The sequence below is a fragment of the Equus przewalskii genome, chromosome 31 (genome assembly GCF_037783145.1).
Source record: "Equus przewalskii isolate Varuska chromosome 31, EquPr2, whole genome shotgun sequence".
Taxonomy (NCBI): domain Eukaryota; kingdom Metazoa; phylum Chordata; class Mammalia; order Perissodactyla; family Equidae; genus Equus; species Equus przewalskii.
The window spans coordinates 863872-870243 of NC_091861.1; positions in this window are offsets into that span (position 1 = coordinate 863872).

The following is a 6372-nucleotide window of genomic DNA, read 5'->3' on the forward strand; positions in this document are numbered from 1 at the left end:
AGAAGCAAATGTCTGTTGTCTAAGCCATTCAGTTTGCTGTCCTTTGTTATAGCAGTCCAAGCTGCCTAAGACAATGCATCTCATTAGCCCACTTCCAGCCCTAACTCTTTGCCACCTGATTAATTAGACCACTGACATTCCAGTCACCCAAGCCATAAATTTGGGAATCACCCGAGAATCCAGCATCTCTCTCAGCCCTCACTCCTATTATCTCACTAAGTGATTTCAGTCCTTCCTCTTGTTAGTCTCATCGTGCTGTCGTCTCTTCACCCTCTACTTTCATGTGAAAGGCTGTGAGCTTGAGCTTACTGGTTGCCTCCCCACCACTCTTCCCCACTCCTTCTTTGCTGGTACAACCCAAGTTTCGCAGATTGCAACAGGCCCAGCCCCAGTGGATGGTTCACGGTTGATCTCAGCCCTTGATGACTTTTCTGTCCTTCCTTACAGCTCGGAGTGACCTTGTGACTTGGTTCTGGCCTATGAGATGTAATGAAAAGTCTGCTGGGGAGTATTTTCCTTACTGATAAATGAAACATCTTTTCTCAACCCCACTTCCTCTCTTCCTGATTGAGAATGCAATGTCTGGAGCCCAGCAGCCACTTTGCAATCAGTGAAGGCTGTCTCATTACATGTGATGTTTCCTTGATCTAGAACACTTCTCTCCCTTTGTCTGCCAGGTGGATTTCCATTCATTCTGGATTGAGGGAGCCTCCTCCACACCTGGCCTTGTATATGTCTGGTCACTGTGTCTACCTGTGTGTCAGCCCTTTTACATCTGATGTTTTAAGGTGGCACGTATCTTTTCTTCTTTGTGAGAAACAGCATAAGTTATTTAAGAGCAAGAAATTTGGTCTCCCAAAGACCTGGGTTCAGATTCTCACTGTGCCACTTTACTAGTTCCACGGCTTATTTCTTAACCTCTAGGTTCTAATGTCTCCTTTTGTTTGAAAAGTGGCAATAATAATATTATTATTATCTATATCATAGGATTGTTGTGGGGCATATAAAGCACTCAGCAAAGTACCCGGGACACTAGGTGTTCATGCTGTAATTCTGATTTCTGTCCTGGTGTCTACACAAAATCACTTGCTTGCTAGCTGACAAGCTCTGCTTCGTAGCTCAGTCAGAGCTCCCCGGGCGAGTCCAGTGCCCTTTGCTGAACTGTGGGTGGGAGGTAAGGGCACAAATGCTTCCTGCCATCCCAGGCTCGAGTGTGCTGCGGCTGCTGGCTGTGAGGCGGCACGTGTGTAGGGCCCCTGGTGTCACTGATTTAGAACCAGACGACACTCGGTCATGGGCCACTTGGGCTCCGGATAAGATTGCCTGAAGCCCACAAGGTCATGACATGAGGAAGTCCAAACCCTCTCAGGATTTCAGCAAACTTGGGGCTGGTGAGATAGCTGGGGTGCCATCAAGTTCTCATGTCATTTTTTTACTTTAAACTCCAGCTTCCTCAATTTATGGGTATGACAGAGACTGCTGTTTGTCCCTCAATATCCATTCTGTCCCTCCTCCTCAGTAATAGAATCCTCAGTGTTTTAGCTGAGGTCAGGATGAACTCAACGGAAGACTATATTTCTTAGCCTTCCTTTCATTTGGTTTAAGAAAAATACAACATGGAGACTAAGCGACTACAGATAGAGCATTGAGTGTAACAGTTGTGCTCTCAACAGGGAACCTGGTCCAGCAGAGATTCTAGGCTCTGAGGGGAGAAATGCAGTAGGTTTTTTAAAGCCAAAGTGTCTGAAGTTGATGGCGGGCTGGCGACATCTAGGTTTGTTGGTTAGGAAAGCATTGAACTGGCTGGAAGCCGTGCTGTCTGTGTCGGGGGCCTGCCTGGGATCACGGCTGCCAGCCGCCTCTGCCCAGTGAGGTCTGCACCAGTGTCAGCAGCCTGGGTGGCCAGGCTGGCATTTATCACGTCTACATGTTGGCTGTATGTCTGATTCTGGCCAAGTAAATGCACTGGGATTGTTTCGTGCTGTCTCTGGGGAATATCTTTAAAGGGAGATGCATGGCTTTCTCCTTCCTGTTGGGTGAAAATAAGATAAGATGCTAGGATTTGAGCAGTCCTGGGGTGATGCGATGGAAGCCATGCGTTTAGGATGATAGAATATTAAGTTTGAAGAGGGCTGGCCCCTCATGATTTTGGAGCCACCCAAACAACCCTGGCCTGCTTTCCTTTGGACTCTGGATGGGAGCAGGGTGAGCTTCTGTCCTGTTCAAGCCCATCTCTGCAGAGCCAGCCCACAGACTGCCAGCAGCACGAGACCACCTGCCTCAAAGGCAATCTTGTTTTTAAAGAGGATTTTTCCACCCACTTACTCCCCTTCATTCATTCATTTGTTGAAAAAAATGTTAAGTATTGTGTACCAACACTTCCTTCACTTTATACTAAGGAAAAGACAGGAATTTAAATACAAAAACAGTGGCACTGAGAAAGAGGCAGAGGTCATTGTCACTAACATCCTTTTTTAATTCTCAAGCTTAGTGTGGCCTCTGGGGAGCAAGGATTGACTAATAACATGGCTGTCACAGCACAATCAGATTGCACTGTCATGTTTTTCGTGCTAATAATAGCCAGGCTAGCACAGGAGTGTTTGTACTGTTCTATTGTGGAAACTTGTTTCATTTCTCTTCCCTTTCTTTGTAGCACCACACAGCATGCAGGCAACTGCAAATATTTCTCCTTGCCTCCTAGGGGGCTTTGAAAATTAGGTCCAGTTTTTCTGACGTTGATCAGACTCTGGCTCCCTGACACCGTGTCCTTGGAAAGTGGCAAGACCCTGGAGAGAAATGCCTGAGATGGGAACCTAGAATGGGGACGAGAGTAAAAATTAAGTTTATGGAAAATAAAGGAATGCAAAAAAATTTGTTGACGTCAGTTTTGGAGCAAGAGTCCTACTTGCTAAGTAACTTTCAGTTGTTGAGCACTTAGCACAAGTCTGACATGTTGCTGAAGTACTTTATAGGATTCTTTTTATTAATTCTCACAATGTTTGAGATGGGAAAGGCAAAATCCATTTTGCCGCCGAAGCAAATGAGGCCTGAAGACATCAGTAACTCGCTCACTGCGACACAAGCAGAAAAGGCAGAGGCGGGCTCTGAGCCAAGGCGCCCCATGCCCTTGCTTTGATCCTTCACTTTTCTCTCCTCTGCGGAGCGTCCTTAAGCACAGTGGAAGACAGCGGTCGAAGACCTGGGCTGGCACTCAGGAGCTCTTTGGCTTTCAGTGGTGTGTTTAAACTCTGGGCTTCTGTTTCCTCATCTGACAGCAGGAGCCCCCCGTGTGCCCAGCAGCAGCAGGAAATCGTGGCCCCGGGCCCAGGCCCTGCTCCTGTGGCTTCCCATCTTGCAGTCTCAGGCGATGACTGATCAACGTGGAGAAAAGCCCTGGGAGGGGAGGTGACGTGGGGAGGTTCCTGCAGGAAGAGAGGGCGCTGCTTGTAAACCAAGGCTTCCCTCCCAGCACCGCTCCCTCCACCACAGCCCTTTGTTCCCGAATTGGGTGACTCAGCGCTCTCGTGAGGGGAGCCGAGACTGAAGTTGCCAGAGGAAACCAAACAATTCTTATTTACCAAACTGTCAGAATCCTGTCATCGCAATTAAGGAGATAGGCAATTAACTGTGTCTTAATTACAGCAGCTGCCACTTCATCTGAATGCTGTAATTTACAGAGAGAATGGGAGGAGACTTTAAATTAATGTGTGTCTTTAAACAACGAAAAACATTGATGGAGCCTGAAGAAAATTGTCAGCAGTGGTGGCTGAGGCCCCTGCTGAGAAGAGGCATTGTTAGGAGAGACGCTCACAGAACGCCACGATTTCCCTCTGCCTTTGTTGCCTAACGGCTGCTTTCTTAATAAATGCCAGAGTGGCATTATTATGTCCTATTTTGTGTACAATGAAATTTAGTGATTTCAGTAGCAATACTATCTGTGAAATCCTCTGCAAGAATCATCTCAGTTTTTTTCTTTTAAACTCAGTTTTAAAACAAAGATGTTTAAACAATGAGTCCAGACTTACGGACAAAGGAAGAAGCTTTTAAATTCAGGACTTTCAAAGGTAGTCAGGTTTGCATCTGTACAAACACTCACTGAGGCAAGTTTTGTCATCACACATTACATATGAGGAAACCGAGGTTCAGAGAAGCTAAGAAACTTGCTCAGGGTCACAGAGCAAGCTATGAAGTGTCTAAGTCGATTTCAAGCCTAGACAGGACTCCAGAGTTTGCTTTTTTCCCAAAGGCTGGTTGGCAACATAAGGTCAAGTTACCACACTGAGGGATCCCAAACCAGTGAGAGGACAGAGCCATGGCCTGCCCTGGGCAAGCAGCATTTGGAAGTAACTGGGCAGTAGGCAGGGTGGCTGGCAACTCAGGGCCACACTCAGCTGCGTTCAGAGCTGGGCTTCAGTCCTGAGAGGCCCGGGGTGGAGTGGGAAGGGCATTAAGCTTTCAGCCCCGACTGACCATGCTTCAAGCCCCTGCTCCTCCACCTCCGAGACTGGTGACCTGGGGAAATGTCCTTACTGTCTCTAAGCTTCAGCAGCTTCGATGTTCATCATCTGTGTATTGGGAGCTAGACTGGCCTTGCACAGCTGTGGTGAGGATATAAAGGGGTGACAGAGGACAAGGTGGCTGGAATGGTGACAGGCATGCTGAAGCCACTCAGCAAATGTTAACCCATCCCTTCTCTTCCCCAGGAGGGGGCTGGACAGGGCCTCAGATCCAGGAGGCATGGGGGTGGTGATGTCTCTGGGAGGCTACCAGAAAAAGGAAAACTCCAGGGGCCTGTGACAAGGACTAGACCACATGTTCGGGGAGGGCGGGTCAGTCTTAGGAACATAGCGGATGTCAGGTTAGCATCGTCCGGGACTGGACCAATGCTGGACAGCAAGTACCACAGACTGCGTGTTGGGTCTCAGAGAGTCGAGTTCGAGGCTGTTAAAGTGCTCCTGCTTCAGAGCAGCATGAATCCTAGGCCTGTGCGTGACACTAAATGGCTTAGCTGAGGGGAGAGGTGGGATGCTGAGCTGTGGGGCTGGGCAGGCGCCCATATCAGAAGGCCAGCTGTGTGGCCCTGGGTCTGGGCTTTCTCTTGGCAAACCCCTACTTCTCAGTCCTGACAAAAGTCTGCATCCAGGAAAGGAGCTGATGTCAATCATCTGGATCCCAGCGTAATCTGAGGTTTGGGTAACCTCTCCCAGAGGAACAAGCATCTTAGCTTCTCCATTTGTGGCCAATATAATTATAGAGCCACCACTCCTCTAACCAGCAGAAGTGCTTAGCCAGGAGACTGTGATGCTGTGTCTCGGAGAGCTGCTAGGAGTTTCCCAGAAGGGGAAGATGTGAGGCCTCGGCTGCTGAGGAAAGGCTACCTGACCAAGACGCGTGTTCACCTGAGCAGCATTGTCCTGCTCTTTCCCCGAAGGCTCCCACATTGCCTCTTGGGCGATGAGAAAGTATCCAAGGAAATCCTCCCTTTTCACAACAAGGATGTTTCAGCTGATTCAGAGCTCTCTCTCAGCCTTTGCAGACTCGCACTCCCAGGTAATCCCCAGGGCTCCCAGGGTTAGGGGGTAGCAGAAGGCTTGTTGGCACCCTGGGAGAGGTGATCCTTGGGAACAGGTGTGGCCCTCATCAGTCAAGCAGAAGAATGGGGCTTGCTGAGGATATCAAGGATCTTAACCATTTGCAGAGAGTTAATCCATTCTCTGGTTGTGAAACTAAAATTATTACTTTAAAAACACTTTTCAGCTGCAGATGTGGAAGATAGAAATCCTGCTGTGGGAATTAATTCCTCATGGTCACTCCCTACAAGAAGCAGTGGGTGCTTAGAGATGGCCGCCTCTGCTCACTGGCCTACTGCTCTCCTCTCAACACTGTTTGTGAACCCTGCATTATCTGCTGAATACGGAGCAAACTCCTCGATGTGACAATCGCAGTCCTCCATCAGCTGGCTGTGGTGCCATCTCCTATTCTAGTTCCCCCTGATACCACACTCCAAGTATGCCACGCTGTTTGTGGTTCCCTGAACACATCATAAAGTTTGTTTCAGTGATTTTATTGCTCCAACCTGATGTGCTCTTCCTTTCATTGTCCAGTTATTAAATTTCACTAATTCACTTGCTTAAGCAATTATTGAGTATGGGGAATATAGTTACGAGTAGAATGTGGACCTTGTCCTGCAGGAGTTTAGAATCTAAAAAGAGAGAAAGATGTAGAAATAAATAAGCTTTCTCCATCTGGCTAACTCATTTTTCTCAGGGTTCTTGTATTCATGTCCTCTGGAAAGCTTTGATTGACCAGTGAAGGTTGAATCGTGTGCCATAATTATCAGTAATTGCCTGAGTGTCTGGTCTTTCTCTCCCC